This window comes from Rutilus rutilus (genome assembly GCF_951802725.1).
Source record: "Rutilus rutilus genome assembly, chromosome: 4".
Classification (NCBI taxonomy): domain Eukaryota; kingdom Metazoa; phylum Chordata; class Actinopteri; order Cypriniformes; family Leuciscidae; genus Rutilus; species Rutilus rutilus.
The window spans coordinates 21929235-21942083 of record NC_140212.1 but is presented as its reverse complement, the minus strand read 5'-3'; positions in this window follow the sequence as shown (position 1 = coordinate 21942083).

The following is a 12849-nucleotide window of genomic DNA, read 5'->3' as shown; positions in this document are numbered from 1 at the left end:
TTCTGCCTTGGTCTGAGTATTTAGGGAGATGCTGAAGAAGGCTTGTGGCGATTTGTAGCTCAAATTAGCCCGTGATGCTGAGAGTGGTCAAGACTCTCAGCATCATGTATTTTCTAATGTCAGGTTCGCATGTTTTCTCTTTATTTCAGAGCATTTGATGTTTGTATTTATTATCTTTGAACTGATAATGAAATTGGCATGATACATTTACCTGACATAATAATGTGACGCTCGGTATAAAACGGGGGATTCAATTGCAAGAAAAATGATGTTTATTGAGAACAGGATGGTAATATTGCAGTTAACAGTCTGGTGAAGCAAGTGCCCGGAAACAGTCTCTCTTGGCAGCGAAGGGACGCTGATGAGCAACCCGATCCTCTGTGGTGGGCGAAGGAACGAAGGCAGTCCAAACTCGAACTCAGAACAGACTCAGGAACTCGAAGATAAATATCCTCCGTAAAAGAAGGCAGAGCGACTGGATTGGTCCACTGTGAAACTCAGGGAACTCGGAAGCAGGCAGGAGACAACAACAACAACAACAACAACAACAACAACAACAACAACAACACCGGGAAAACATCCACAATGATCTGACAAACACAAGATGAAACCTGTGAGTATAAATAGGCGCTGCTGATTAGCTGCAGCTGGCGCCGATGATCAGAGTGGTGATCAGTGACCACGCCCACACGCACACACGACAACACAGCAAGAAAGAGTCTGTGAATTCATGAACCGTGAAAAATAAATTGTTATATTTGATTTTATTCTCACTGACTCTGAAATTGTTTTCCCAAGTAGATTAAACGGATTCATATGTTCCCGCAAGTTTTGCATCAGATTAGTGACGACTAATATTTGGCATCAAGTGTAGGCTACTTGGTTTGCAAAGACAAGAAGTGAATTTCCATTTAGAACAGCAAATGCTGCTTGACCAATCTAAATTTGAGTGTATCTTACCTCTGTTTTAATTTAATGTTACTTTAGATAAGTGTACGTGTGAAACCACGGCATGGCCAATCCAAAGCTATTATAAGAGAAGTAGGCTAATGTTGGTCGGCTTACATCTGTAATAGTGGCATAACATCATCTTTTTTTTTTTAGAAAAGGTCTGTACATAGATCGATTGGTCAACCAAGGGGAATCCCAGATTAATTTAAGACCAGAGATAAAGTACAATTAGGCTTTCAGTCTATATTTGTATGGATGACTCCTAATAAAAACGCAGAATGAATTATATTATATTCTAATTCTACAATTCTATTGATTGAAATGCATGCAATTGATTCATTCTGCGTTTTTAATAATTCAATTCAATTCACATTATTTGTATAGCACTTTTCACAATGCACATCATTTCAAATGAGTCCATATTACAATTTAGAGTGTTCTGTTATCAGGTAACTGTATTTCAGAAATGTACATATACAAAATCACTGTTAACTAAAAATGAATTAATTTAAACAATGTAGTAATTTAATGCAGATACAATGAGCTCATTGAAGTAATGAATACTTGTTTGTTAACAAATGATTATGACATTCAGAAAATATAGCATTGGAGTCATCCATACAAATATAGACTCAAAGCTTAATTTTACTTCTCTAAATAGTCGATAAGCATGTATGTTACAGAGTTCTCTAACAGAGAGAAAAGGGGGGCACAAAGAGTTCAAGAACAAAAATATGATGATAAAGCTATGATGCTGGTCACTATTTTTATTATTTTTATGTTATTTTTTGGGATGGATTTTTTTACATACTGTAGTCTTTTTTTTACAGACTGTTGTACCTTAACTTGTACTCTTAAGATTAAAGAAAATAGTCCAATGCCGTGGTACAACGAGAGAGAGCAGCCAGAAAAATGAAGCGCAACTGGAAGAAAACAAAACTAGAGGTATTTCGCATTTCATGGAAAGATAGCTCGATTGCATACAGAGAGGCCTTAAAAGCTGCTAGATCTGCTTATTATTTTTCAACCCTATTAGAAGAAAATAAACAAAACCCTAGGTATTTATTTGAAACAGTGGCTAAACTAACGAAAAATAAAGCTTCAAGCCCAGAAGTTTCCAAGCAGCACAGCAGTAATGACTTTATGAACTTCTTCACTCATAAGATTGATAATATCAGGGAGAAAATTATAACTATGCAACCGACTACTACAGTATCGCATCAGGCAGTGCATTGTAGTTTCCCTAAGGAAAAATTTGATTCATTCATTGCTATAGAAGAGGAAGAATTCGCTAAACTCATTAAATCATCTAAATCAACAACATGTATGTTAGAACCTATACCGACTAAGCTACTGAAAGAGATGCTTCCAGAGGTCATAGATCCTCTTCTTAATATCATTAATTCATCTTTGTCATTAGGATATGTACCAAAAACTTTTAAGCTTGCTATGATTAAACCGCTTGTTAAAAAAACGCAACCTGATCGTACAGAATTAGTCAATTACAGGCCGATCTCGAATCTACCTTTTCTGTCAAAGATAAGACAGAAGATAAGACGCTTTATTAAGAAGGTGATAACAGCTGCCAGTCAGGCAAACAACACAGATAGTCCACAACACAGATGATGGGTCAGACAATCACAAACTCAGATGGTGGGTGACGCAGGGACCTTGGTGGACAACCAGTGATGGTGCTCGGTGATCCAGTGCTGTATCCCTTGTGACGGTGCTCGTAATTCCAGTGCAGAGTGCAGGAATCCAAACGAAAGACACAACGAAGAACAGAGGGGGAATCCACAATCCAAACGAACAGCACAGGAACAGAACAGAAACACAACGGAGAACCACAACGATCTGACAACATGAGACACCAGTTACTGCACATATAAAGGCACAAACAATTGGTACCAGCTGGTACTGCTGATCAGCAGTGATCAGTGACCACGCCCACAAACACACACACACACACACACACAGAATACGCAAGACGAGAGAGAGACAGTGGATTCATGAACCGTGACAATAGTACTGAGACAGCTCTCATTAGAGTTACAAATTATTTGCTCTTATCATCCGATCGTGGATGTATCTCGCTATTAGTGTTGGTAACACTTTATAATAACGCTCAGTTGTAAGTCATTTATAAGTGGTTAGTTAATGATGAACTAATCATTTACAAAACATTCCTAAATGATTAGCAAGTGATATACTAACATTTTTGTTACAGTTTTGTAAATTGTGTTACAAGTCATTTACAATTGATTAGTAAATGATTAACTAATTATTTATGAAACATGACTATGCATTCATAAATGATTAATTAGTGATATGTTCATTATTTTATGTATGTTTTGTAGATTCAGTTATAAGTCATTTACAATTGATTAGTTATTGATTAACTAATCATTTACAAAACATGACTATGCGTTTCATAAATGTTTAATAAATTATGTTACATTTTTTTTTAATGTTTTTCTCACATCAGGTGCACAGTGGTTAGACTCCATGTGTTTCAGAGAAGACAGCTGTCTATACCCTCACCAGTCAGCACTTACACTGCAGTACACACTAGTGTTCAACACCTGTTATAGATGTGTAAACGCATGAATAAATCATTTACAACACTTTCTGCATCCCCTAATCTGTGTAACTATTTATCACTTGTAAATGTCTTACACTTCATTTGTAGATTACCACTTCAAGAATCAAAAAGGCATACGATCTACGAATGTTATCTACAAATGTATATGTAACACATTTACAAGTGATGAATAGTTTACACTTTATATTAGGGGATGCAGAAAGAGTTATAAATCATTTACAACACTTTCTGCATACCCTAATCTAAAGTGTAAACTATTCATCACTTGTAAATATGTTACACTTACCTGTTACAAATGATCTGAACGTGTATTCAAGGCATTTACAACACTTTCTGCACCCTCTAATTGCTACATACATACACTTTTTTTTTTATAATAATAACATTATTTATTAAACATTTAAGCATAATGCATATTCATGTTTTGTAAATGATTAGTTAATCATTTACTAATCAATTGTAAATAACTTATAACTGAATCTACAAAACATATATACAATAATTAACATATCACTTATTAATTATTTATGAACGCATATTCATGTTTAGAAAATTATTAGTTAATCATTTACTAATCACTAGTAAATGACTTGTAACGGAATTTACAAAACATACATAAAATGTTAGTATATCACTTGCAAGTCATTTATGAATGTTCTGTAAATGATTAGTTCATCATTAACTAACCACTTATAAATGACTTACAACTAAACATTATTATAAAGTGTTACCAATCATACTCATCTGACCGTTATCAGTTTGTAGCAGTAAATGAAGAGATGTCTCATCGATCACAAGTTCAGTATGGTGTACCACAAGGCTCAGTACTAGGGCTGTTGCTGTTCACTCTGTACATGCTTCCCTTAGGAGATATCATTAGGAAGCATGGTATTAGTTTTCACTGTTATGCTGATGATACTCAGCTCTATATTTCTTCACGCCCTGACTAAACTTACCAATTCACAAAATTAACAGAATGCATAGCTGATATAAAAAACTGGATGACCAGTAATTTCCTACTACTAAATTCTGAAAAAACTGAGATTCAAATTATTGGACAAAAAACTTCCACACGTAATAACCTAGAATACTGTCTAACACTTGATGGCTGCTCTGTCAAGTCTTCGTCGTCGGTTAGAAACCTGGGTGTGCTTTTTGATACCAATCTTTCATTTGAAAGTTTTTTTTTCTATGTACATTTCTGAAATGCACTTTCTGTAAAGCTGCTTTGAAACAATATGTATTGTGAAAAGCGCTATACAAATACATTTGAATTGAATTGAATTGAATTGAAAGTCACATGTCTAGTATCTGTAAAACCGCATTTTTCCATCTTAAAAATATATCTAAGATACGTCATATGCTCTCATTGACAAATGCGGAACAATTAGTTAATGTGTTCATGACATCAAGGCTAGATTATTGTAACGCTATTATGGGTGGTTGCCCTGCACGCTTAATAAACAAATTACAGCTGGTCCAAAATGCAGCAGCTCGAGTTCTTACCAGAACCAGGAAGTATGACCATATTAGCCCAGTTCTGTCAACACTGCATTGGCTCCCTATTAAACATCGGATAAATTTTAAAATATTGCTGATTACTTACAGTGGGGAGAACAAGTATTTGATACACTGTCGATTTTGCATGTAGAAGTCTGTAATTTTTATCATAGGTACTCTTCAACTGTGAGTGACGAAATCTAAAACAAAAATCCAGAAAATCACATTGTATGATTTTTAAGTAATTAATTTGCATTTTATTGCATGACATAAGTATTTTATACATCAGAAAAGCAGAACTTAATATTTGGTACAGAAACCTTTGTTTGCAATTACAGAGATCATATGTTTCCTGTAGTTCTTGACCAGGTTTGCACACACTGCAGCAGGTATTTTGGCCCACTCCTCCATACAGACCTTCTCCAGATCCTTCAGGTTTCGGGGCTGTCGCTGGGCAATGCGGACTTTCAGCTCCCTCCAAAGATTTTTTATTGGGTTCAGGTCTGGAGACTGGCTAGGCCACTCCAGGACCTTGAGATGCTTCTTATGGAGCCACTCCTTAGTTGCCCTGGCTGTGTGTTTCGGGTCGTTGTCATGCTGGAAGACCCAGCCACAACCCATCTTCAATGCTTACTGAGGGAAGGAGGCTGTTGACCAAGATCTCGCGATATATGGCCCCATCCATCCTCCCCTCAATATGATGCAGTCGTCCTGTCCCCTTTGCAGAAAAGCATCCCCAAAGAATGATGTTTCCACCTCCATGCTTCACGGTTGGGATGGTGTTCTTGGGGTTGTACTCATCCTTCTTCTTCCCCCAAACACGGCGAGTGGAGTTTAGACCAAAAAGCTCTATTTTTGTCTCATCAGACCACATGACCTTCTCCCATTCCTCCTCTGGATCATCCAGATGGTCATTGGCAAACTTCAGATGGGCCTGGACATGCACTGGATTGAGCAGGGGGACCTTGCGTGCGCTGCAGGATTTTAATCCATGACAGCGTAGTGTTACTAATGGTTTTCTTTGAGACTGTGGTCCCAGCTCTCTTCAGGTCATTGACCAGGTCCTGCCGTGTAGTTCTGGGCTGATCCCTCACCTTCCTCATGATCATTGATGCCCCACGAGGTGAGATCTTGCATGGTGCCCCAGACCGAGGGAGATTGACCGTCATCTTGAACTTCTTCCATTTTCTAATAATTGCACCAACAGTTGTTGCCTTCTCACCAAGCTGCTTCCCTATTGTCTTGTAGCCCATCCCAGCCTTGTGCAGGTCTACAATTTTATCCCTGATGTCCTTACACAGCTCTCTGGTCTTGGCCATTGTGGAGAGGTTGGAGTCTGTTTGATTGAGTGTGTGGACAGGTGTCTTTTATACAGGTAACAAGTTCAAACAGGTGCAGTTAATACAGGTAATGAGTGGAGAACAGGAGGGCTTCTTAAAGGTAGGGTAGGTAATCCTGTTCAGAAACACTTTTTTTTATACTGGGTGAAATGGTCATTCCATCCTGATAGTAGTCAATACATTATGTGTTTAGAAAAAGGAATGAAAAAAATCAGACCTCTGTAGCAGCTGCAGGACAGTAAAAACTCTGACCAATCACTGCCATTCGGTGCGAATGTAAAGAACCAATCAGATGCCTTCATGTCTCGTGCCCGAGCCCCACTGCGCGCGCTGCCCTGCGTGCACTCATCACATGTCACCGACCGTTCCGGAAATATTCAGCTCAAAGCACCTGCATGCAGTCAGCGAAGGCAAACAAGGCAAAAACTACTTCCTCGGACCCTGCCCGCACTCTTGAACGACCTCCTCTGCTTCGCCCTCAACCCCGGACCTGTCCTCGAACCGACGATGCGGTACTTGTCTCCGGACTCGGAGTGTATGTTAGTCTTCAGTCAACAATGTTTTCATCATGGAAACTCTTACATGCAAAACACCGTATATGTTATGAATCTTACACGAAATTCACCTTCATCACAGTGTAACTGATGGTAATGGAAAAACGTGTATCAATGCAACCTGTTTTTAGTTTTGCCTTATAAATATAGCTCGTTACCGAATGAAACTTTTCCATTATCGATATGCTAGCTTGATAGTGAGTACTAAAAGAAATCTTATTTGTTTATATTCATAGTGATAAAGTTAGGTATTTTATTACATGTGATTCTGACATGATGTCACTGTATGTACTGCGCTCCTTCCTCTCCACTCGTCTCAGGTAATAAATGCGTCTTCCAGCTGAGCCTGAGCGTTTGGCGTCGCGCGTTCATGTGTTTTGGGGGCGTGGCTTTGGAAGGAGCTCAGAAGGGAGGGGGTGGGAGTGAATGGAAATAATGAGTTGTGTTTATTGCAGATTAAAAGGTCTACAGTCACTCGATTTTTATATTTTCTTTTTCAGAGTACTTACATTTTAATTATGTATTGGTATATAAAGACAGTTTAAACAAATTTGGAATGTTTTTTTTTAGAAAAAAGATTACCTACCCTACCTTTAAAGAAAAACTAACAGGTCTGTGAGAGCCGGAATTCTTACTGGTTGGTAGGTGATCAGATACTTATGTCTGCAATAAAATGCAAATTAATTATTTAAAAATCATACAATGTGATTTTCTGGATTTTTGTTTTAGATTCTGTCTCTCACAGTTGAAGTGTACCTATGATAAAAATTACAGACCTCTACATGCTTTGTAAGTAGGAAAACCTGCAAATTCGGCAGTGTATCAAATACTTGTTCTCCCCACTGTACAAAGCACTAAATGGTTGAGCTCCGCTGTACTTGAGCGAGCTCTTAACGCATTATAGTCCTTCACGTCTATTGCGATCTCAAAATTCCGGCTAGTTGATAATACCTACACTGTTAACCCTTGCTGTAAAAAAAGGCCAAATTCTGACAATATCATACCATTTTCCATTAAAACAGTAATATACCGTAGAAAAAAAAATAGCCTGCAGGAATATACTGTAAATTAACAGTGATCAAAATCGACACTCAGAGGCTGTTTTCACAATCACACCCTATACCCTCATTCACTATTCCCTACATTAGTTCACTAATATGGTCCACTTGACAGAGTGAATGAAAAGAAGTGAGTGAATTGAGACACTGATGAACACCTGATAAGCAGAATCACTGAAGGACAGAGAAACAAGAACAGAAACAAGAGAAACACAAGAACTACAACTGACTTCCAGCAACACTGAGTATGAAAACAGTTTACAAACCAGTTTAACATTATTTCTCTCGTACAAAAGTTATTGTTGAGAATTAATAGATATTTAGTTGTTGATATTTTACTGAAAATAATAGTTATTATCACCATGATGGAGATCGGTATTTGTTTTAGTTGGGCTCTTGAACCATTGACTTTATTATATCAGTTTTTCTCTGACTGATTTAACTATGAGTTTATAAAACACATTTGTTATGGTAAGAAAAAGTCAATTGAAAGATGATAAGGTGTTTTCAACCATTGTGATGATTACATAATCATCCTGGACATGTCAGTCTCTGATCTTAACCAGTGTATAAGCTTTGGATTCATGGGTATTTCATATTTATCGTATGTCTTTTAATCTACAACATGAAATACAGCAATGTTTCTGTAATCAGTTATTCTGAAGAATATTGAAATAATATAGTGCTTTAAAACATTTTAAACTGCTTGACTCAGACACACAGAGACATCAACAATAATCATATGAATCTCAACAATGGTGACAATAAAAAGTTTCATGTCGCAATGCATCCTGGGTTCCAGGATAGTATAAAACTCCCAGCATGCATTGCTGCAGGAATAAATAAATAAAAATAAATTACTGCCACCATTGATGAGAGACATATGCAGATTTTTGATATCTCTGTGTTTCAACAATACATCTGTTTCTTTTTTAGGTTGTGCGTGATGTGTTAAAAAAAAAAATCATCATTGTACTTCATTGCTGTAGTTTCACAGCGTGGCACTGTAACACTTTTGATTCAGGATTAAAAACTGAATGAGACTTAGTGAATGAACAGGCTATATGATGATTTTGTCATCATAATCAATAAAACCACAATCATTCACAAACCATGTGTGCACAAGTGTGACCTGCAAATACACAGTTCAAGCACCAATTGATAAACTAATACTATTGCAAGGGTCAGCATCCCAACTAAAGCAAACTAAACATCTTTATAATGGTAACTTCAAACCAAACATTTTCAATTAATCATCTTAATAACAACTTTTGTAGATCTATGACAGAAATAAATTCATACTGGTTAATAAGTGTAAAAATGTGTAATGGCTGGAAGTCAGTTGTAGTTCTTGTGTTTCTCTATTTTCTGTTCTTGTGTTTCTCTTTCCTTAATTCAGTGATTCTGATTGTGCAGGTGTTCATCACTAATGCTCAACAATCACTTACATATTCTCTTAATTATCTCACTGCAACACTGTCTCAATGTTACTTTTACTCTTTGTAGTGTGGATTTTCCTGTGGGGTTGAAAGGGTTAACAGTGTAAGATAAAAAGACACACCCACAAAATGTATTTAAACAGTAATAAACTGTAAGTTATAAAACAGGTATAATTTACTGTAAAATTGAGTTTTTTGGGTCACCGTTGTGCTGAAGAGTAGCCTGTGCTTCAGTCCAGGAGAAGATCTACAAACATTGATGATATGCTGCATGTTGCTTTATTTAATAGGTGGTCACTGTGTAGTTGCTGATCCAGTGGAAATCTTTTTATGTTCAATAGTTTTTTAGTGGTCTCAAATGAAATAAGTTCACAGTAATAATTTGCTCACATTATTAATGCATTATAAATTTTAGTTAATACATTTAAATGATAGTTGGTCAATTTAAGGCAGTCGGTTTCTCCAAGTGAAATTAGTTAACTCAGGTTTTAATTTAGTCCATTTTTACAGTAACACACTGTAGATTAAAGTAAAGAACTGTACAATTAACAGTATATTACTGGCAACAGTGTTGCCAGTTTTTTACTGTAAAAAAACCTGGTAAGGTCTAACAGTGTAGAATATCAAAATCGACTGCTGGCGGTAGATCCTTTTCCTATTTCACCAAAACTTTGGAACAGTCTTCCTAATATTGTCCGGGAAGCAGACACTTGTCAGTTCAAAGCTAGACTAAAAACACATCTCTTTGACCTAGCATACACATCACACATTATAGACTTCTATAATTCAATATTAGGCTGCACAGTTTAGGTCAGCCGGAACCGGGAACACTTCCCATAAATCCTGATGTACTCGTTACATCATAAGAAGAATGGCGTCTACGCTAATATTAGTCTCTCTGTTTATCCGAGGTTTACCGCAGTCCGCCAAATCCAGGCCGTATCCAGATCCGATGAAGGACCTGTGCCTGGACATGATGACAACGCAGTCCTGAAGTTCCAACCAGTCTCTCCCTGTTTACTGAGGTCAGCTGGACCCCGGCCGTATCCAGATCAGATGGTGGACCTGCACCTACACCCATCCATGACGCATCCCTGAAGTGCCAGCCTCATCAGCCCTGTGAAGGCCTGATCGTCACGACCAATCGGACTTCTGACCCGGAATGCTGCCTGGATCATAATCATACACTGTTCGCTCGTTGGCCAGAGGAGAACTGGCCCCCGACTGAACCTGGGTTCTCCCAAGGTTTTTTTCTCCATTTTGTCACCTGATGGAGTTTTGGTTCCTTGCCACTGTTGCCTTGGCCTTTGGCTTGCTTAGTTGGGGACATTTAATATTCAACAATATTATTGATCTGCCTTACTTAAGGTGGACGATGACACAATTTTCTTCTAGAAACAAACTTTGTTGTATTATTTTCATGTTATCAATGTGAAGCTGCTTTGATACAATCTGTATTGTAAAAAGCGCTATATAAATAAAGGTGACTTGACTTGACTTGACTTGACTTAATAGTGTTAAAACATGTAGACAGGTTAATGGCAGCAGTATTTAATCACTAAAATCTGTTAAACATCTTCAAAGCAGCAAAATATCAGTGCTGAGATTATACTCCATTCAGTATACTGCTTCATCTGTAGACAGAGCCATCAGCCCTATATCATGGTGGAGACTAAAATGAGACAGACCCAAAAAAATTCTAAATTTAAAGGCCTCTAAATGTATAAAATCTGAACTGCCTGGAGCATGATTTCTTTTAACATCTCTGTGTCGATAATTTTCAACTGAAACACTGTGCTTTACTATAAATAGCATATCACTTATGGCACAGGCTTAGATAGCAGCTTTTAGCTGACTTTGAATGAGAGAGAGACTCTGAGGCATTCAGGACTGGTACACTGCATTTTCATAAACTTGTAACATCAGACTTTATACCTACTATCTTTTGACTCTAGCCCAGCTTAAGACATCTTTGCCAGAAATTACATGCGTTTTCAAATAAACATCTTTGTATATTTTTGCAACTCATATGTGTTGATGTCATTGTCTGTAATTTTACATCAACCTGTATTTATCCATTCACAAAAAAAGTATAGATCTTTCCTTCAAAAGGATTCTTAATCTTCTGACATTATTTTTATCTCTTGTTCTTTCTCAGACGAAAACTTTAATATCGTCATATTAAACACTGATCTTCTTTCAAACCCACATTAACACCAGAAATTTGTTACTATCACTGTTTTGTTTTTGTTTTTTACACCTTCTGATTGGGTATTTACAATTACAGGCTAAATGGCCCTGCTGACCACAATTGGTGGATTTGTGTCTCAACTACAGCAGCAGACACCTTGCCTATAGTTTGATCACTGAAACAGCTCCAACTTACTGCACAGTGTCCCAATCAGGAATGTATGTCTCTGTATTATTTAGATTCCATTTGATTCAGTCACAATAGCCGAATTGTAATCTTCATCATTATCATCATTGGCAGCACATTCATTTTCATAAGCTGCACGGAAACGCTCAACAATATTTTGAGGGGTTTTCACAATATCAACACCAATTATCGTGCCTACAGTGTTTACCCCAGCCCATTCAGTCAAATAAGCATTACCAGAGTTTTACAAAAGTTAGAGGGACAGGAACAGACTTTTGATACTATTTATGAATGAAAGGACCAAGATCAGTGTTATCACAGGAACCGGAGGCTGCTAACCCCTATAATCCTCACCTAACGGTTTTCTCAGTTTCACAAGTTAATTCATTTTTCAGACAGAATGGAATCTCTTTTCTTTAGTTTCTTTCTTCCCTTTACAATATTTGCAAATATGGCCAAGTTTCCCACACTCATGGCATTTTAACATCTTCTTGTAGCAGTCACGAGCCATATGCCCTTTCTTACGGGTAACATTCTATGTTATTCAGCACCCTACGTGCTTCAGTCTGGTTCTCAGTCTGTGGGGCGGTGCCCAAAGCAGCAGCTGCTTGAACAGTCTGAGAAGAGAGCTTGCGGGGGCAGATATAACAGGCAGTGACTTACAATTCATGGTGCTATCTGCTTTTTCAAAACCATCACATTTGGTAATCAAATTGTACCATCCCTCTGTTACTTCTGGTATTTTTCCTTTGTGGGTTAATGGTACCCCACCCATTTTACAAATCCATTAATAAGCACAAACGGCTAGAAATTATTTATTTTTTTCTTTGTTTGTAGCCAGTCAAGTTGTTGTTTAACTTTCCAATCAGAATCAAAACCCTGACTAACCATTTTCTTAATAATTTCTGCAAATTTCTTTGAAGTGAGGGCTTTCAGAGCAAAGCTGCTTACAGTGTTTGCTCTCATCTGTCTCATTGTTTGTATCAGGACTGATCAAGTTACTCAATTTGTCAGGCATATTTTAGTCA